This window comes from Plectrocnemia conspersa, unplaced genomic scaffold, assembly GCF_051122295.1.
Source record: "Plectrocnemia conspersa isolate PC_06_02 unplaced genomic scaffold, ASM5112229v1 ptg000002l, whole genome shotgun sequence".
NCBI lineage: Eukaryota > Metazoa > Arthropoda > Insecta > Trichoptera > Polycentropodidae > Plectrocnemia > Plectrocnemia conspersa.
Window position 1 is genome coordinate 23,845,747 of NW_028277166.1, and position 23,649 is coordinate 23,869,395.

General features: G+C 26.2%; 1 protein-coding gene across 4 annotated transcripts in view; it reads left to right on the forward strand.

The window, feature by feature from the left end:
* Positions 1 to 23,649, forward strand: part of LOC148238104 (uncharacterized) — a 110,834-nt gene that overhangs the window by 58,833 nt on the left and 28,352 nt on the right. The window lies entirely within an intron of this gene.

The following is a 23,649-nucleotide window of genomic DNA, read 5'->3' on the forward strand; positions in this document are numbered from 1 at the left end:
TATTAACGCAATTGTAAAATCCACGACACACTAGTTAAATTATTCATTAATTTGCAGTATAAATGGCTTAAGAGATGCAATAAAACAATAATATATAATAATGGTAATATACCAGCTTTAAATTCTTTTTTATCACATGAGCTTTTAGAGTTTATTAATGAATTTTCAAGTTATTTTTGAGTTAACAAGCAAATATTACTGTTTATTATTTATTTAAATTTTCAATAAACGTAAAAAGAGTTCATTAGTAAAAAAAAAACATAAATTTATTTAAAATATAATATATTTTTAGTTATATTCAAAATACAATGATTTATAAAGTTAAATGTTTTTTTATACACTACATACAAATATTTGGCACAACTCTTTTAAAGTAATTTTGAGCTGGTTTTTAATACAATTTCTTGTTTTAATCAGTTGCACTTTTATTATATTTTACTAATTAATTAAATCGAGAAAGTTGACAAATCTTATGTAAATCAGTTACACACAATCATATGTAAGCCTTATGTGAAAAAATAATTATTACTATTAAAAATTTAATAAAGGTTCAATTATCAAAAATATAATTGAACATTAACGTCCTATTTTTTTTTACAAAATTCAACTATGGTACATCTATGTCTAATTAAACTACATGGTTTATCATGGGATTTCCATATTTTAGTTAATTGCCCAGAACAGATTGTGAGATTATTGCGCAAGAGTCAGTGTATCGTTTTATTAATTAACTTTGTTATATAATACGCAACAATTATATATATACATGATTCTCAACATCAGTGCAATCTACTCTTAATGCTTTACACGTTTCTAAATCTTAGTTAAAAATTAGAATAAAATATACCATTAGCGCTAAGTAATGCAAATTCGTTACTTTTATTTTCGCAATCGGTATAGATCGGTCGTTTTTCGCCGACTGAAAGTTTTCCGTTTCGGCCCGTTAGCTTTGCTCGAGCACCCAGTGTCCAGGGGTTCTCAACCGTAAACCCTGCCCCTCCATGGAGTGGTAAGATGGCCGCGATTCGTATTGTACGCGCAATTACACGAAAACAGACGCAGGTATCGTGACGCAACTTAAAAGCGAAACTTTTATCAGTCCACTCGGTACATTTTCACAAAGCGAACGTCTCTTCCTTCTGCTTATTATAGTGACATTAGTGCGTGTCTTGTGATTCGGTGTACTGTGTGACCCAAAAAAATATAGTTTAAAGTGTGAAACGCGGTGCGGTTTCTATTATGCGCAAGCGCCTTACAATATATAATAATAAATCAGATCTGATCGAGTTTAATGCGACTTCATTAAAAAACGATTAAGATTGTTTGAAACATCTGATTCATGTGGGAAATCGTTGACTGGTTAAAAAGAGCAGGCATCTGACGTGAAATGTGATCTCTATATATCAAAGATGATTTACTGTAGTATAATAGGTAGTTCAGTCGTATGCTACTCCAAATGATTTAAAATGCATAAACTGCTCTAAAATAATACGTTTCTTTATACTTTGTTTCAAAATAAATTTCTATAGTAAGAAAGCAAAATAAAAATATGTTACATAAATTTAATTTAATTTAACAATTAGACGTCTAAGATTAACTTCTAATGGTTACTTGGCACAAATGAACATTTATAGGACTAGTCTTTTAAGACCATAGAGACACGTCCAAAGTTATAATTGAATCTTCAAAATTATATACTATTATTATTATATATTAAATTTCACACGTGCAAAGTTTTATCTATCTAAAAATAATTATTACTTTAATAAAGCTCTTTTTCTATTTTGCTCAAATGGTATATGTGACTATATAATCATCATAATTGAATATTTTTTTCTTCACACAATAATTATCACTCTTACTCATGAATATTGAAAGTTAATTACACATAAGTATAAAAATATATCTTCATTTATAATTATTATTATTAGTATAATTGTAAATTTACCATGACAGTTATAACAGTGTATCATTCTTCACATACGAGTAGATATTGTAATATTACCAAGCAATAATGTATTATATGATTAAATATTTATTCAATGCATTTAATAATACGTAACACGCATATAAAAAATAAAGTTTTTTTAATGATGCAAAAATCACTTTTAACTGTTAATTTCAGATATAAATAATTCTAATAATTCTAAAGATATTACTTTCTATTACATTAAATGTTGAGAGGATTTGCTGCAAAATATTCCTATATTTCCCCTTTTACATAGTTGCGGTTTGATTTTTTTTATTAAGGAATTGTTGCATTGAACGAAATAAATTATATTCAGAAGGATCAAGGTATAGGGAATGGGGTGGATAAAATTAAACCTTTCAGCAAAGTTCCTTGGTGTTATCGAGGATTAATTTCGCCACATTGGGACGTGTATTGTCGCATCGTATAACTACCTATTTAACTACTATTGACAAGTGCAGACTTTTTATACTTCCATGCTAATCACAATAAAGGTTTACTGTTATTGTTTGGCCAGTTGTTAGAGTTTCGCAATGCATAATACTTTTGTAATCCCAGCATACACACAATAACTTTTTTTATAGTGAACTTCTATGTAGTTTTTGTTACTTATCTTTAAAATAAACACTGTCCTTTACGACGATTATCGTAGTTCAACGCCCGTTTCTCATTTCCGGTTATCAAATGTTCAAGAAAAGGCAACCAGCTTCAATATCCAGAAGCTCTTGGGATATGCGAATACGCGCCGACTGTTTTCTTTATTCAATTCGTGTGGAACCCATATACCTTTTCTCCAAACCTATCGAATATTCCTATTCTTAAAAATCCAAAGGCATGTATGTCATTCCCAAAATGGTTTTACCATTGCAGTTCAAAGGCATCTATGTCATGCTTAATATATTTTCTGAAAATATAATCCATTTTCTATTTTCTTCAATTCCAATATATTTTCTATTTTCTTCGGCGCAGTGATGGCACGATTTTATTGCTTTTGGCGTGGATTTTTGACTTCTGAGAAGGGATATTTATTTTTTGCACTCTCCTATTGGGCAGAATTTGATTTAGATTTCATTTGATTTTCATTAATTGTAAGTCGTAATATTGTTTTAAAAAGTCTAAATATGAACGCCAGGTAACCGAACGTTTTCACTGCGACGACGACGGCACGATTTTATTGATTTTGACGTGGATTATTAACAGGGACGTCCCCTTGAATTTGGCTAGAAAAATTGAAATATAAAAAAATGATTACTGACTGGCCAACTTTCGCCACCTTGAAAAAAGTTAAAATGACCCCCTTGCATTTCACATTTTGAACACGCGTTTTAATTGACAGCTGTCTGATTTAGTGTTGCTAACATATAAAACTTATAAAACACCCTGCAATTTTACCAAATTATATTTCTTGCTGATAATTCACTTTTCCAAAAAATATATTTAACTAGTACAATTAGTTCTAACACAAGCTATAAAAAATACAGCAAAATGAAAATAGAAGTTGTAACATATAAATGAACGAACAGTAATATTATTGTATTTACATTAAAGTGAAAAAATCGACACGGTCTAGGCTAGGTTTCAAATAGGTACTATTCTCATATAGTAAATTAACTAGTGAAAGAAAAACATAGTAGATGTTTAAAAACGTATTTTAAAATCACATATTTATATGAAATATTGCTTTGAGAAACCAAACATAAATATATTTACATGCATAAATATATTTAGTGTTTAATATATCAAAGTAATAAAAAAGCACAATAAATATGTTAAGAACCATTGGTGTTGTGTAAATTACATTAGTGAACTTTTGTAAATATTATCAACAAGCATAGAGCTATACATTCTTTCTTTTGTCATTGTATTCTTGTGTGTTTATTTTTCATGTAGTGTTCCCAACATCTAGAACTGAGGGTTTACCCTAAATAAATTATACATAAATAATATGTAGGAAGCTTTAGTTTTTATGATTAAATAAATAGGACCGCAGTGAATTCGATAAGATAAAAGTTTTTGTACGGTAAAAGTTAATACCAAACAAAAAAAAAAAAAAAAACTCAATGAGTCCAAAATTTATGATAAATCGTATTTGGTTGACAAATTATAATATATTTACAGTTGAATCAAATTTCAGTTTCTTAGCCATCGATGGATGGTTTGAGTAGGATTTGTTTCCATTTCTGTAGCCAGGATATCATCCTTTTCTGATTCTCATATCCAGAACTATACTTGATACCGTAATTCTTAAATCATCTTTGAAATTTGCGGATATCTTATGAACCACCATATTAGTTACAATGGATATAAAGGCTATTTTTTTTCTTAAATAATTTAACATGCAATTTTGTATCAATAATTGACTTGGTAAATATTCTGCCATCATAAAATTTTGGAACAATTTTTTTAAATACTGGAATATGGAGTTCAGATGTATAAACAGAGATATATCATACTCAGGTATCAACGGCCAAAATAAAAACAACGGTTGAAAACCTTAAATTAAAAAAAATGACAATAATTTCGGGATTATCTAATATATGTAATGAGCATTAGTGTACTATGTAATGAGAGTTAATTTAATACACATGTTATTGCTTCAATAATGTGGTAACTAATAATTTTCTGGCAAATATTTTTATTGTGCAATTATTATTGTTTCTTTACAGATCATACTTAGTTAAACCGTATCAGCTATTTATTAATAATTATATAATAATATAGACTGTAACATTATTTTTTGATTTTTTTAAAAGTATTGAATTTGCCATATTTTTGTGTCTTTTGCATATTAATTAAATAATAATTTACATTTAATTTAATATAAAAAACTCAAAAATCTATATTCTATAATTTAATTTAATTTTTTATTTCATAACATGAAAAAATCACTCTCATATTAAAGTTTTTAACTTTTAAAGTCAACTTAGTTAGTTTAGTATTATTATGCCACTTTATAATAGCAAATCGTAATGTTAATGACACTCCAATCCAATACACATAAATAAATTATATAAAATATGCAATAAATAATAATATTGTTACTGGATATATAAATACAATAATTGGCAATGTATCAAAAATAATTTGACATACAAAATTGTTCCAATTTATCCTAAAAAATCATTAAATCAATAGTTATATATTATATGACCAATGACTTATTAGCGTTTATGATATAAACAAGCTTGAAAATATGTACATTATTTATTATCGTGTTGTATGTATGTACATACATATATATTTTAATTTATTTATATCATACAAAAACGATTTAGAAAAATTATTTTATATCAATCATCAGTTAAATGAACTACTTTTAAATGACATTAGCAGGATAAATAATTTACTTTAATTAATATTCTTAATTAATTCTAATTATCTATTGAATCTAATCTAATTTATTAATGTCATACAAAATGTGTTTCCTGTAGTAATATTTTAAGTTTTTATAACACATACCTTTTGGCTTAGCATAACGTAGGTAATACAAAAAATATAATTAATTAACGCAGCATTGTTAAAAGAATCGTTTAAATGTCAAGGACTCATATTTTAACATCAAAGCTTTAACAATTCAACCGAAAAAATGTTGACCTTACACTCTTCGAATGCAACGCAATCAATAACTATATTTGTATTCGTACAAACTGATCCATCCTTGATCTTTGATCGTTTGTTTAAACGATTTTATTGTATGTTGAAATTGTTATTTTTTTATAATAAATAAGTTTGAAAGCCTTTGTGTTATTAATAATATAATAATAATAGCAAAGGCAGACAGACAGGCCAATCAGTGTTCATCGTACAGAACAAGAGTCGTTGAAAATTCAACGCTAGAACCGACGGGCGTAACGTGGCGTGATGATACTTATATTTTCGAAAGAAATATATATAAAAAAAATGTATTATTCACAGAGAGAGGTCCGCAATTATTCTGTAAACGTAATAGAAATCCATTAAAAACAAACGACCTCAATGGTCATAGTTTTGCTTTTGTGATAAAGCTTTTTGACATTAACTGGCGCGAAAAACTTGTTTGCGTTTTTTTTGCGCGCGCTTTTTGCTAACCGGACAGTTATATTTACGGTTAAGTCTTATGCGTGAAATTGCATGACAATTTTGTGCTTGATATTTGCCTTATTATTTTTTTGTAATTATAACTATTTACATATTTGTTTAATACATTTCTGTTTTTTTATAAGGCTTAAAATTATAATATTATATAAAAACATATTCAAGGATTTAATATAAATAAATATGACACTAAGTATCTTATATATCGTATTTTTTAAATTAATTCCATAGTTAAAATGACATAAGCAGCAAAAAAGCTCCTAGGGCATAATTTAATCACAGAAAAAAGGGCTTAAAGAACTACCGGAAAAGAGTACAAAAATAATTAAAAACAATTTAAACGCAATAATAAAACTCTAATATTTTCCATCACAATGTAAGATGGCACAGATTACTCTTATTCAAAAACCAGATAAGAACCCAAAAGACATTAAATCTTACAGGCCAATTACCTATTTCATCAAAAATGTTTGAGAAGCTACTGCTAGGTTGAATAAATCGGATACTGCAGAAAAGAGAGATAATCCCAAGCCACCATTCAGCTCTTTTCAAGAGCACGGCACAATTAAACAAATACATCAAGTGGCAAACAAGATTAATAAAAATCTACAAAAGCTGCTTTTCTGGATATAAGTCAAGCTTTCAACAAAGTGGCCCATTTTTTTAAATACTATTATAGTATTTAAACAAACTTTTTTATATGTTTATTTTATATATGAAAGTTTTACACTGACTCATTCGCTAAAGTATATAAGTTTTCTTGGAAAACGGTTAGGTTTAATAATTTCCCGCTACCATTTACACTGGATAATTAATAGGATATATAAGGAAATAACAATGTTTATATAATTTTTTCTCTTCAACACAATCTCAATTTTTTATATTTGTATAATAAATGCAATCCCAGGATGTCTCTGATATCGAATGGACTTTATTTATTAAATATGTTTAGTAATTTTCTCTTACTTTGGTTATATAAAATGATAATATGCTACTTTTATTCATATACATCTCTTGTACACAATTGTAATTATTTTTTTAATTTTTATAATAAATTCAATTATGATAAGTCTTTGGAAGCGATTGTGTTTTTAATTAGCTTTGCTTAATTATTTAACTAATCTATTAAAAATTATAATTTTATAACTTATAAGTTATTAAATTATGATTTTAATAAATTAAAATAAATATATTAAAAAACACTATTTATATATGTTTTCAAATATGTATTCACATCAAGTATGTAGAATTTTCGTAGAAAAATAAATATTAGTCTTACATTTATTTTATATTAAAAAGTATTATATATTCCTATTTGTAATTTGCGCACTTAAAAGTAGCCCCAATTTGTATTTAACGCTATTTATATAATAATCAAACTAGTCTAATAAATATTTTTCAAATATAAAAAATTACGATTAATTTATTTCAAACCATTAGATGAAAATTTGAAAAATAAATTACAATTACAAATTGCAAAAGCTGTTTTTGTACATAAAATAAATATTTTTAATAATTGAAAAATAACTTTGATAAAAATTATTCTGTGTCATATTCATGATAAAATATATTTTCGTAGTGACTAATATTTACAGCTATTTTTTTATCTTACAATCATAATATATTTGAATTGTTGTAGATGTTATTAAATAGAATCAATTAAAAAAGGGTTAAAAATAATATATATTTAATAGCAACATATGTATGTTAATAATATATATTTAATAGCAACATATGTATATATTGTTTTTAATTGATGACTTTGCAATAGCAACTTATCGCATAAAATAAGTAAAAATATATTTATATAGTTTTTACTATAATATATTATTAATTAGAAATGTTGCATTTTTTTTAATTCTCCTAATTTGTTTTTAATTTATTATATATTTTTTTTTAATTTTATAAAAACAAAACAGTAAAACATAAATAAAAGTCTTGCTTGTTTTTCGATCAAAATAATATACTATCTATAATTAGGTTGTTAAAAAAAAATATCGAGTCTTTACAGTAATATTTATTAGAATGATTAAATTTTTTAATTTATAATACGACTATTTTATAATTATTAAAATGAAAAAAAATCATTGTATTTAATTAGTTATTGTTAATAAGTATTGCTTTTACTTTATACAAAAAATCATATTTTAAAGTAGCTATTGTGTGTTTTAAGCACATATTTCTAAATTATTTATAAATAAAATATATTAATAAAAAATATTTTTTGAAATCAACTATAATTTTTTGCTTACAAATATACTAAAACTTATACAATACAAAACCAAATAAAAATTAATTAAATCTAAAAAAGTTATATATATATATATTAACGTACAATGGCTACTAAAAAATTACTTAATTTTATTACCAAATTACCTAAAATTTAAAAAAATTAAAAATAGCTATTAAACTTTGTTTTACCGTTAATATGCCATCAAAGAATGAAAATTAATTTTTATGTATTTTATGGATGTCTTAAATATTAAAAATTAGAGAATCGTGTTAAATATGTTTTTAATTGCATTATAAATAGTTTCTCTGATATATGTATTGTATATTCTTCGTTATTTTTATTTTTAAATCCTTTAATACCACGAATTTTAGATATTGAGCTTAGGACATGCAGTTAATGTATAGTAACAATAGCAAGATAACAAAAAAACAGTTCCTAAGATCCATCTGATTTTAATGATAATATATCAGATATATTAGAAAGATATGACATTTTCTTAATTTCTATTGTTCATAAGCTTTCTCAGCGAGTTATTTTTTTCAAATTTATCTCTTGTGTTTTTTTTACTGTTTTTTAACTGAATTCTGACATGTTCAATTTCGAAGTGAGTGCCCTAGATTTTAAACGATGATAATAAAGTGAATATGGCGGATGTTGAATATGACGGTTATAATTTGTATAATATACATATACATATATAATAGATCTTCTATATATAATTTATTTTTATTATAAAAAAAATTGACATAACTAATAAAATACCAATTTGAACAAATTTATCTTCTAACATTACCACAATTTTTAAATAAAACTCAAAACGTGATTCATGAGAAAAATTACATTACCATCAAAATATTATACAATAAAATTTTACACACATATCTGAACATAGCATACATTATGTAATTTAATATTTCGTATACTAAATTGCAACACATTCGATTCTAAATAAAACACACATTAGATTGATTTATATCTAGAATCACTCCACCCACGCGAGATAAAAAAATCAAAAAATATTCATTATAACATCTAGATAAATAATAGTAACTGCTATTTGAACGGGTCCAATTACATTGTAATATCGACGTTCAAAAGCCCACATATCATTTCTGGTAACTGTGCTAATTACACGTTCTGTTATTGCTTACCTTTTACCTACACCAGACTTTCCATGTTTGGCATTATGTATTTTATTTCTTAATTAAATCACAGCGGAGGGCCAGGGCTAATTAAAAAATAATATCTCCAAGATCTAAATAGACTTTCTAAATAGAATCACACACATCCGGCCAGCGTATACTTTGCACATTTACACAGTAAAACAGATTTACATAGTGAGATCTCCGATCTTGAATAATTGTTGTGGGCAAATCTGCATGAATCTATCAGATTAGCTAATAAGTCGGTATTGCAAATTAGCAATGTCGGTATCGTTTTATGTAAAATTATGTTGTTATTATGGAAAATTTCACCATTTGCAATTTTCACGCCTATTGTGAAGCTTAACGAGCCCATTTCCTACTGTTCGCACGTTTTCAAGAGAAAATTTTGTAATATACGCCGTTTAAACGGTCGATAATAAATATTTATAATTTGGCATCTTAAATGCTTTAATGTAAGATAGAGAAAAATAATTGGTCAATTAAAAGTAGCTACTGTTCGCTGAAAATTATTTAAAATTTAGAGATATTCAATTACATTTATTTAGGTTATGAATAACTTATATATGAATGAATCATAATTAGTTATAAATAATAATGTTTATTACGAGAAACCTTAAGAAGGAATGTCAAAAGTGCAAATTCCATTTTAAATATTTATTTATAAGCAAACAATTTAAATGCAAAAAACCATAAATAAAAAATAACTGTCAAATTAAAACGAAACGCCCACAATATTTAGAATGTACGAGGTAATAAAAAATAATTAAAAATATCCTTTTTAGCGTATCATATCTTGAAAAATAATTAATGAAGTCGTTAAAAAGCCTTTCCAAATTAGTACGAGTGTCATTTCGTATACGTCCACTTTTTCTTTGATTTTCATAGCTGAAGCGTTTTTTTTTATGAATATATTTAAATTAATTAACTAGAAAAAGTCGTAAATTTGACTATTAATAATTTATTTATTATTTAGCATTTATAATTTTATTTAAATGATAATAAAAGCGATTGTATGTATTGTATAAATGTCATATAACAAATATGCAGCTATTGTCTTTGTTCTTAAAGATTCGAAATGTTGATAGTTTAATCGACAATATCATAAATATTCACTTATACTCTTCCCACACTCTTCTAATTTAAATAAAACACATTGGATAGAAGATAACAAAAGATCGATATTGAGAGAATCTTAAGAAATATTTTGAGTGGGTTTTGTATGCAGCTTCCTACGCCATAATGATAAGATGACATTTTCATTTTAATTTAGTTTAGTGTTATTAAAAAATACGATTATCGCCTATCGAATTTAAATTTATGTGTACATTTTTAATTTATAGTTTTATCATATGTTGTATTAAAAATGTACATTTATTATGAGCTTAGTTTTTGTTCTTCAGTTAGGTTAGAAAATATGTTCTTAAATAGATATATTTTTCAATATATTATTGATCTAGTTTGCTTTGATAAAAAATCATTTTAATTAGATTTTATTACTAAATTTAAAAAATGTAAAAATAAACATATCCTTTATTGTGACTATTGTGTTGCTTATCATATAACAGTATATTTAGTTTTAGGTGTAACTTTTTAAAATTTAATTAAATACATTTTTTAAGCAAGATTTAAAATACTAAAATAAATTTTATATATTTTTCAGTGACTTAAAAATTGTTTTCAATTAATTATAATACTTTGATTGTATATATTAATTTATAAAAAGTTCGAATCATTTACTCATACCAAGTTAGACCAATTACAAAAAGTAGGAAGCGACTGAGCAAAAGGCAAAATTTATTTCTCGAAAACGGATTTTATGAACCATCCAAAAAAATTTCATTAAAATTCATCACTTTAGAGGTCGACTGAGCAGCAAATTTAGTGTAAATTTAGTAAATTTCCAGAAAGCTTAGGGTCATTATTAATTTATTTTTGGCAACTTATATAAAAAATTTTAAAACATGTAATCATAATTTTTTTTTGTTAAAGCTATTTAATATATTTATTATTATTTTTAAATATATATTTTGATAAATATTTATAGTCTAGAATTTTGTATTGAATTAGTATTAAATATTAAATTTTTGATTTTAACTAATATACCATAAATGTGTGCATTATATATGCTTATACTATTTGAGTATATCTAATGCAGTGGTTCTTAACCTTTTCAAAGTCACGGTGCACTTTTGATCATGGGAAAAAGTGGCGGTGCACCAGAATTAAGAGGTCGAAAAAAATATGTGGACATAATTTTTATTACATATTTAAAGAAAAAATAGTTCCATACAAAATTACATACAAATTTCTTACATATTTTTTTTAATTAAATTATATGAAAAAGTTTAGTATTGAAAATAAATTTAGGTAGTTAATTTTGCCCTAAAACCAATTCTTAATTACGTGTTTTATTAAAAATATTTGTATTAATATTTAAAGATGCTCTTTGGATGGCAAATCTAAGTGGTGCATTTTCCCCCCTTTGTTTACCCAAAATGACGTTCCTGCTTAACATAATGGAATTTATATGATCGATTAAAAATTAATTATTGTGATACCTGAGCTTGTTGGCTTTTGCAGATATCAGAAATATTACGTCGAATATTTTATGTAGTTACCCTGAATTCTTCGTTGAAATTTTTTTTCTGTCTTTCTCGTTTTTTAGTTTTCAAATTAGTTGTTGTTGAGAAACCAAGCTCACACAAATATGATGTTGAAAACTGTAACAAAATTTTCAGTGCCTTCATGTAAATAACTGATTATTCCTCTTGGACAGTAATCCAAAAATTCTTCACAGTTATTTCGGAAAATTTATTTTTTAGAGTACGATCAGTCGACAATTAGACTAATTTGATGATTTCGTATCCGGTCATAATTTTCTATATTTAAGAATGGAAAATAATGTGCAATTTTTTCTTCCAATAAAGTTAAATGTTCTATTATTGCGGGAATAACTTTCTTGTGAATGTTTTCGTTAAGTGAAGGAAACATATCTACTTTTTTTTCTATTATTCGATTTTTCGAAAGAGTTATTTTTCTCCGAAATCCTGTCAATTTGTCAATGGATGTCATGAATTTTTCGTTTTTTCCTTGAATGCTTGTGTTAACGTTATTTAAGTAATTAAAAATATCTGCTAAATATGCCACTTTAGCATACCAATCATTATTTTGAAGACATTTTACAAAATCATCCATACCTTGTTCTATGAATCGGCATAAAACTTTACTCTTAGATAACCACCTGACTTCAGTGTGAAAAAGCAAACACTCGTACATAGCTTCCATAGAAATGCAAAGTTTTTAAGCATGCGTGTTTTTAAAGGTCTTGATTTTATGAAATTCACTATATTTACAACTTGATTTAGTACAGGTTTTAGTGTTGCTGGTAAAGTTTTCGAAACTAAAGATTCTCTATGTAAAAAACAGTGCGTAAATATAATATTAGATTTTCTTGTCTTTGCAAGTGTTACAAATCCTTTAAATGAGCCTACCATTGAAGGAGCACCATCCATACAAATTCCTACACATAACTCCCATGATATTTTAAATTGTTCTAAATATGAATAAATAAGATCAAAAACATCTTGTCCTGTCGTATACTCGGTAAGTTCTTTGCAGCATTGATATTGATTCACTATTTTGTTTTCATTTATGAAACGAACGAATCTTAGTATTTGTGCCTTACCGCTAATGTCAGTAGATTCTTCGACTTGTAAAACAAAATATCGCTTGGAAAGTTTATCGTTAACTGTTTTCTCAATATCATCCGACATATTTAATTATTTTTTTTATTGTATCGTTTGAAAGAGGAATTTCCATAATTTCCTTTTTGCTTTATCACCAAACATAATTTTTCCTATTTCACAATATGCAGGTAAAATTAGAGACTCTGCTATAGTATGTGGTTTTAATTGTACAGCAATCAATTCAGCAATTTTGTATGACGCCAGTTGTGCCTTATCGGAAATTTTAACAGTTTTTTCAAAATATTTCGCTAGTTTATTTTGCATGCTTAACAATCTTTTGAAGTTATCTTTACTTTTTGATGCAAGATCGGCGTGCTTCGTAGTGAAGTGGCGATTTAACTTGTCAGTATACATCGCGCTATTGGACAGTTTTTCTCCACATACAACACATAGTGGAATGTAATATCCTTCCTCATTGATGCTAGTAAAACTGAAACGTAAATATTCTTCAGAATACTGTTCATTTTTTTTTTTTTTTTACAAGATATATTTTCTTTTGTATGAGACGTATGATGTCTAGTAACATCTTCACTACTTCTTCCACTTGTACTCCCAGTGTCATTAATATTTTGTTCTTATTCACAATTTCGTTTGGTAATAAATGTATCCATTGTGGGGTATCACGACTATAATAAAATATAAATTGATTGAAACATTAAAATTTGACTTTTTTTGCGGAATTTTTGTTTTTACCAATTTTCTCGCGGTGCACTTGCAATAGGCTCGCGGTGCACTGGTGCACCGCGGTGCACCGGTTAAGAACCACTGATCTAATGTATGCATTAGATAAAAATCAACATAGTATTTATTCGTTCAATGAAATAACGATTTATCTATTTAATATATTAAGCGTTGTTTTCATGATAAAATTTCATAACAAAACTTCAATCAGATAAGATGAAAGGTGAAATGCCGATCAAACAAGCCGTACAAAAACTGTTTGGCCCGCAGGTGAAATATAAATTACACACGTTCGTACAAAAGCCTTGTTATAAGACAGTTATAAACCGTGTTATATTGTGAATTATAAACCATAAAATTATTATGTGCGAGTGTGTATAAAGAAATTTGATATACGACCTCCAATTAACTCAATTAATTTTTGACTTTCATTTCGGCGGTGCTATTTGGATTTATCTCTGTGTACACACGTTATAAATTGAGTACATTTTAAGGTTTATATATAATTAAACCTCCACAAATTCTACGTATAAAAGATATTAAATATCTTATAGCATTTTAAATTTCATGCACAAGTAATTTCGCTTGCCTGATTTAGACCATAGGTCACGAATTATGCTATTTATTTTTTTCTTAATAACCTCAATTATATATCATACATGATGAGTTCCAATAACTCATCATATACAGTAATTTAATGCAACCTTACACTAATAATTTGATGAACTTTTGAACTAAACAAGATTATGCAAATTCACTCTAATAAATGTGTCTCACTTTGACAACAATGGTATTCGCACAGTGTAGTAATATAAATAGATCAGTACAAAAGTACTCCTACGCATTTTACTACAGACTAACGGAACGTGTCTATAAATTAAAGTCGTAAACATGAGACTCGCGTGTACTCTGTTACACATTACGTTTTTTTCTGCATATTTTTATAATGAAAAAATAACGTTTTGCAACTTAACACGTTATAATGGTTCATTGTGTGTATAAAAAGCGTGCAATTATCGAATAGAATTCACGTTTGCACAACGTTATGTTATATTATATACATGACCGTTCATTCTGATTGATTCCATTTTTTCTTCAAATTTCAGTCATACAATTTTGCAACAGTTCTTCAATACAATGAAATGCTATTTTAACTAGTGCAAAATTTTATGATCCACTTTTAGAAGCAACTATTATGACCGTGAATTTATGTGCTACGTTTATGACGCCATTAAAGCTTATGAACTATTATATAACAATTATATTTTTTAAATATTCCTCACTTTTACGACCACCTACGGCTTGAGAACATTGCGACCTTTGCTTTGTAACGTTGTTTTGTTACATTAACATCAAACTTAGTCTATAAAATGTTAAAAAGTACACTATAAATATTTTTAATTAAATCTTGTGTCTTTTAATTAAAACAATATGTAGGTGTAAGTATCTGTGATGAAATCTGATTAAATATATATTAACCACTTAAAATAGCTGACTTAGTAATGTCTATTAGATCAATACAATTTTTTTTATGTAAAAGATAATTTATTATGGCGCTCATATCTGAACTATAGTTTTGAATATCGTTGTATCTGATGTAAAAAATGTTATAAAGAATTATCGCTTTGGAGTTTTAATTACAAATCGTTTCATTCATGCTATTCAATCGTTAATGAATGAATACATTTCATTCAATAAATCACAAAAGGAAGTAGGTGTGTTTTTTATTATTTAAATTTATTTTCAATTAAAACGAAACTATAATAAATAATTTGATATTTATTATATATTTTTTTTGCATTTATTAGTTGTTTTTATAACTGATTGCTTATTTAAATAATAAATATTATTGTAATCAAATTAAGAATGTTATAAATGCAAATATTGTTTCTTGTATTTTTTTTAGTTAATATTAACTATTAGACGTCTAGAATAAAAAAAAATATCAAAGCATTGCACACTTATTAAAATTTAATTAGTTTCTTTCACTTTAATATTTTTTGTTGTAATTAAAAATTTATTTGCGTATATATTTATTTTATTTTATCTGTGCTTGTTTATTTTTGAAATTATATAGTTTAAAAATTAACAGTTTTAAACGCAGCCCTATGTCGTATCGAAGATCGAGTTGAACTTTTGTTGATTCGAGGTGATTTAGCGAAACAGCTTGTTTTTCTCGGTCGATTCGGCGTAGCTCTGCTAAGTCCTAGTACGGCTCATTTTTTTTTACTCCAAGTAAAAAGTAAAACGGTAGTTCTATAGGCAAATTTTAAGTGAAAAGTTTTACTGATGTTTTGATGGAGGTGACAGTATGGCAATGTTCTTGCTTGTATACCACCTAAAAATATGAAAAAATATAAGATCTCCTTCTGCCTTCAATCTTTACTTTTATTTTCACTGTGATAAGTACAAATATTATAATCATAAATTATTTTTCATAATTATAAGTACAATTTTTGCAATTATGAGTATATATAAATACGATTTTTTCTCGCCGTAGTCTCTATGTCTATGTCTCTATGGTTAAATTCTTAAGATTAATTGACTGCTTAGCTTTTGACAAAAGGCAGCTACTTTTTTTAGTCTTTTATGATACATCTATACTTGTGATCTAGTATTTATAAAAAAAAATATATTCCTGATTTAGCATGAAAGTTATTCGGTGCGGCAGTGTTTGTGTTTATATAAGTTTTGAGAATCACTAAATTTTTTTCTAGGTTTTAATATTCTCTCCAATCTTCATGTTTTTAACACATTACAGTGATCGAAATGTAGGTTTTTCTGTATGGAAACTTGATTTTTTAAAAATCACAAAAAAATTGTGTTTTATTTTAAAACACTGGATTTATATATATTCTACATTTCGGAAAAAATGCTAATATTTTAACAATATTATTTTTTATATAATAAAAAAATATATAAGCAACATATATTTATTTCAACAAATATAATTCAAGCGAACGCAAGTATAGCTGAAACGCAATAATGCGTAAACAGACGTAATTTGTTAAGGACTTTATAAAGTAATATTCACATATTTTTCTACAGAAACCATACAGATACCAATACCGATAATACCGGTATTAGGGCAAAAATTTCCCTATAGTACTACCGGTATTAAAATGAAATACTGGTGCTACCGAAAATATTTTTTAATTTTTTTGAATCTGTAAATCTTATTTGTTTAAAACGACATCTCCGTGGCTTAGTATTACAGCAATATTGCTTAAAAGCTAAAGCGTGGAATTAAATTATACTCATTGTAGGAGGTTAATTTTTGTAGTTTTTTGTAGTAGGATATCAAAGCAGTATTATATTATCAATTTTATTCCAAAAAGCGCAAATTTAAAAATTGAATTCAATATGTTTGATAATTTTGTATTTTTGTATATGCGCGACGTGTCAAAATAAAAGGAATACATTTACTTTATCTTAGGAAAATATAACAATAGCATATCTCAAAAATGTAATAGAGAATTGACTTTTTTATGATAGGGATGGCTGGCGAAGTAAAAAAATTAATTTATATTATTTGTACATTTTTATATCTATTCAGACATATGTTTACCCAAATAGTCTTTACTAAAAATAAGTGCTAAATTTTAGCAATAATAAAGTCTTAATAATTTTATTTAAATAAAAAACTTATTTAAAAAAAAATGCGCAAAATGTATGTTTTTCTTTAAAAAAACATTTTTCATTGAAAATTTTTCTGTTACTAACTAGAGATAGATTGTACTAAATGATTTAATTAAATAAGCAATAATAAATAAATATGAAAAACATATTTTAATGTTGTAACGACTAAATATTATTGCTTTTTATTACCTCATATCATTGAGAGTACACAAAAAAATGAAATTTTTAAAACGTATGTGTATAACATAATTTATTTAAAAATGCAAATCAATGATTTAAAAAAAACATATGTTAGGCCAAATTGTTTGAGACTAAAGGGGTATCAAGGAGTTCATAAAGTAACATTTTCTCTATATTTCTGTAAAAAAAAACATACATGATGTTGCTTGTTACAAAAGTTAATTTTTTAAGACGACTAATAATTGCTCTATTTTTATGCAATTTAGCATATCTTAATTATATTTTTTAATTACATAATATTATTTTTATATACTAATGGAAATTTACATACATATATAGCATATATTCCATTAAATATAATTATTATACACTAATCTTGAAGATGCATATTTTTTCATACATAAAATAGACTTCAGTAATATTGATTATAAGCGTCAATAATAATTAAATTTATTAACACAAGCAAATAAATTATTAAAAATAATCACTTTAAATTGCTTCAAGTTCATGTCATATTTTTTTAATAAATCACATTCTAAAATCATATATTTTAATATAATATTTTTAAATATTTAATATAATATTATATAAAATGTGAAAACTCAAATTATTTTAATATAAACATATTGGGTAGAAGTATAAAATAATATTTTTTGTGAGCCATTTAAGGTTTCATTTTGTTTTATATTATATATACAGATAATCTCAGGTTTCAATTGAGGTAAAATATGTTAGTTAAAAACATAACTTCATGTAAAAAACTGTCATAATTTAATCGAATAATTTTTCACAGACACCATTTTAAATATAGATATGAATGTATTTTATTAAAATATAAAAAAATCTTAACATACTCATAACTCTTACCACTATTTCAGTCTACGACCTCTCGCCTACATAGTATAAAAAATATTTTGTATTTATTAAAATTTTCCAACAAAATAACTTTATTTTTAAATTACTAGTAAAGTATCAGATCATTTTCAAATTACTGATTATTTCCCGTTAATTTCTATTTTTTTCACAAGGTGATACATTGTCATAAAATTTTAGAGATATTGAAAAGTATTATATTATATTAAGAAGAGGAAATTGAAATCGTTTTACATCTCTTTTAGTGTCTATTGCGATAGATGATTGGTGAAATGTATTGAACCACCGGAAATGACTTTATGCCGTATTCATTATACATCCGACAATTTGAATTTCGCGGTAATCTTAGACCCACGAGATAATACGATTATCATAAACACGTGGAAAGTTCCAATGCGAGATCGCGTGCTGTACCTCGTCACCCATATTCGCACTGAATAACAAACGACTCTGTGTGCGACCTTACCTACCACCTACGATGTGAAATCTCACACGACACAATAAGACGACAATCGTGAAAAATAAATCAGATCTGTGCAAGTTTCCGGGTGAAATGTCGTGCCACGGGCGACGACTACTAGGCGACTGTTCGGTCAAGTGAGTGAGCCAAAAAGGGAAATGGCCAACGTTGGGAGAACGGTGCGCCAAGTGAAGCAGGGCCGGCGGAAGGGATCACAAGATCATTCGAGGGATTATTGCGCCCCTTTCATAGTGGTGACTCCGCCTGGCCCAGGGCAAGACTCGTCCTCGTCCTCGGAGGGCGTTCACACTAGAGGAACGTGTTCTTCGACTACTAGACAATCTTCTACTTCTACTACCGCTTATGCCCCTTCTTCCATCGGGAAATGTGACTATTTTGAACTGAGAGCGCATTCAGTCGGTGCAACGCGCTTGCCATTACCCCAACGAGTGCAAGGTAGATGAGTATTTTTTATTTTCAATTAGAGCACTTGAATTATTGTATATATGAGTTGCTTTATGTGTGAACCAAAGCCGACTTTTTCTTGCGGTGTTAAAGCGGTATGAAAAAATATTGTGCGGTTACAGAAGACAAGCCATTAAATTGTTTTCGTTCAATTTGCTGACCGATATATTTTTTTGGGCGTATTATGGTTTTCAGTATAGTATTTCGTTTGCTTATTTCATATTTGGATTCTCGGTATACCGATTTAATTTTTCGCCTGGAAGTGAATTATATTTCAATTCAGAATAGATGTATCTTTAATGGCTTTTAGTGTATTAAGTTAAAACTAATATTACCACTATCTTCCCATACTTTTATTTTATGAAAAAAACGTTGTCACTAAAAACGAAAGGTCAAATAATATAATTTCAATGATTGATAATAGTAAATTATTCACTAAACCTAAATGGTTATTTGTTAACATAATATTTATAAACCTTAACTAAGGTTAGCTTATTTTTAAATTTGCTTCAAAGATAAAGTTTTTTACCATTTTATTTATTCAATAATCTTAATTTTATTTAATGTTAAAGTAGTTAATGTGCATTTTGAAATTTTTGAAATGCTAATTTTCTACTTTAACAAGTTAATATAAATTAGGATACAAAGCGGAAGGAATATAAAAGATTACTTACTTTTTAACAAATTAATAAAAATTTAATAAGTCACAAATTTTAAAAAATTGGTTAAAATAAAAAACTTTATTTCTAAGTCAAACTAATTAAATTAATAAACCCTAAATTTATATTATTGATATATTGTATATGATCTAACAAAACTTTGAAATTAGTTAACAAATCATTTTTTAATGAATAAATAAATATAATATGGTACATGAAGTACAATGCATGAAAAATACTAAAACATGAGATTAAAATAAACAATTTATCACATATGTACATTCACATTTTTTGTGTAAAGTTATATATAAATATGTACAATAAATACTAAAAGATTTTATCATTTTATTAGATGATTTTAATATCCATATATCAATCATATATTAACCCTTCATAATCCAATTAAAATATTTAAATTTTGTAAATGTAAAAAACCTTTAAATATAGATTGAGATGATTAAGTAACTGACATAAATTTAGGTTAATAAATGTTTGGCTTAAGACCTTTTAAGTTGGGTTAAAAATAATTTAGCCTCGCTTTCATTATCTTTAAATATTTTTGGTTTAGTGATTTTTATATTATATAAAAAAATATTATGAATCAAAAATAATCATAATTACATGTAACATATTAAAAATGATAGTGATATATTAAAATTTTAATTAAGGATTTTTTTTGTTCTTGCAATAAATTGATTAAATCCAAAATACGCAATTTACTTTTATCAGGTGATATTTTTTTGTGAATTTTATAGTACAAGTAAATATTGTAAAAATATTATATTTTTAATTCGAATAAATAAATCCTTGATTGAGGTATTAAATAAAAAAATATATATTTATTAATATACTATGAATAAGTTTCTTTCTACTTAAATTTTTAAACATGACATTATACTACTAACTTAACAAAATATAATAGCTGTAAAATATATTGATTGTTTAACTGTTTAGCACACATATCATTTGACCATTCAATTTATACAAACCGAATACATTATTCCAGTTTATACCACTATTTAAAATTAACGGAGATAAACTTTATACAACAGAGTACATGAAGAATATATATACACAAGCAACGGTTATACGTGTTTTGTACAATGTTATACAAGATATAAATTATTTGCATACTGTAAAATATTTGTGGTTACCGATATTTCTAACAGAAAATGTATGCTAAAGTTTCGCGCTTTATACTCGTCGATGTCTCTCCCATACAAAACCCAAATTGACCATCACGTATCGAACTTCTTGTGTTATTTTTAAATGCAACAGCATAATAAATTTTCATGGCAACACAACTGTTTGTTTTTATTATTATACGTATTTTTATAGCGATGACTTTTACTTTCTAGCGAGTCTGTAATTAATCATCGCTAATTAATATAGGAATGATTAATTGCTGTACGCGTTTTTACAAATATCTCTAAGAGCGCATATTTCCCAATGTTATACATTGTTTTTTTTCTTCTTATTTTTTTATGATCGTCTGATAAAGCGCTTACAACCCGACACATGCCATTTTTTCCTTTAATAAGCCATTGTTTTACAATCAAAACGAGAACGATTCATCTCAGTAGATTTTTATCGTCTCCGAAAAAATATACCAATTAATTATATTTTTATTGCGGTTCAATTAAGCGACTCGAGTGCCGTTTTTGACACTTCTTTGTTTGCAAAAAACTTTTTTTTATATATATAGAAATTCTACCGTGAAGTTTTACAATGATACGTGGAAACGCTTACTAATTGTTTTAAATTACACTCGAAACGGATATATAGACATCTCGCGTGTATTTCTTTTTCCATACAAAAGAGATAAATGCGAATGCAGAGAGATAGCAATTTATGTACTATCCGAGAACAACGGGTCTAAATTATAGACTCGCAATTCAACAAAGAACAGTTTTAGTAATCATCTTTGCATAAATCATATCGACTTACTACTTTGGTTTGCATTAATTGACAATTATTGCGAAAAGCTTATTAATATTATACGAATATTTGTCCTTTGTTATGCGATAAATTTATAGAAATTTCATACTGAAATGTTATTTAATATATTGTAAATATATTGTAACTGCTTATAGTAATAACTCATTTAATACAAATAAGCAGAAAATTATATATAAATATTTTTAAATCGATCTGAATTGAAAAAAATATTTACTTCTTATTTAAATAACTTTGAGAATGAATAATTTTTAGAAAAAGTAATATTTTGATTATAAAAATCGGTCTTAGAAAAACAGAAAAAATCTTTTCTTATATTTTTATTACTGTAGTTAATGTATATATTTTGCAGCCATTTTTACCGTTTAACTTTAAAAAAATATTATATATTTTTTTACAGTATGTTATTTTGCATATATTTAGTATTATCTGATCAATAAAGCATCATATTTAAACCATCTTGTCAATATATCTGTTTCTTTTTTAATTGACTATATTAATAACCATCATATAAAATTTTACGGTATATTTTTGCGTCTTATGAAATGGTGATAATAGATGGATATGCTATGTGAGTGAAAACTGTGGGACCATATCGTAGAAGCTTGTTTACCAATATTTTTTTATACGTTACGTGTTCCATTTTTTGTTCATTGTTTATACTTTTTTCGCTCCAATTTTATGCCATTTTATAAAACCACAGATCGCACAATGCGGTGCATCCAATCGGATTCAGGATTTTGCTAAACCTCAAAAGTACGCAGCTCAATCACAGCAATTTAAATCGCATCGTGACCACAAAACTGCACTGTCATAAACGCACATGTGAGAGGTATAAAATCAAAGGCTGTAATATCCCATTTTACTATTAATAAAATACAAAGTTATCACTAAATATAGTAGTCTTACGTCTATAAACGATCTAGCTATTTCTAGTAACTTGCCTCTATCGCTTTATAAATATTTTTAAATAACTATCTAGTCACTCTTTCCAAGAAAGAACAATCCATTTGTTCGATAGTGTAGAAGACACGCACTAATATGGAGAGAATCGATGGAATTAAAAAGCGACACGGCCATTGTGATGGAAAAAAGTAGATTGGCCATAATGACCGGAGGGATATCCTGTTGGGTGTTATCTTACAAGGATGCACACTTAGAAACCTGTTTGGCTATCCTGTGTACTGTTTTATTATATGACATCGGATGGATGCTGTATTGATGGGTGGAAGTACTTTATGCAGATATCCTATCATTATTTTTATTTTTATTGCATACCTATAAAATTGATATGCGGAACTATTTTTGTATTATTAAATCAATCATTTATATGTTAATCTAAAATAAGAGTTTAAGAAAAAATAATATTTAAAAGACAATAAATATAAAAATAGTTAATTTAATAGTATTTCAATGATTCATCTAGGTTTTTTTCTAAAATATGTTTTTATTGTTTGTCTATTCATATATGTTTGTTAAAATAAGATATAATAGATACACTGAAATTGGACACATTATTTATATATTTGGGAGAAAGAAAACTCGATT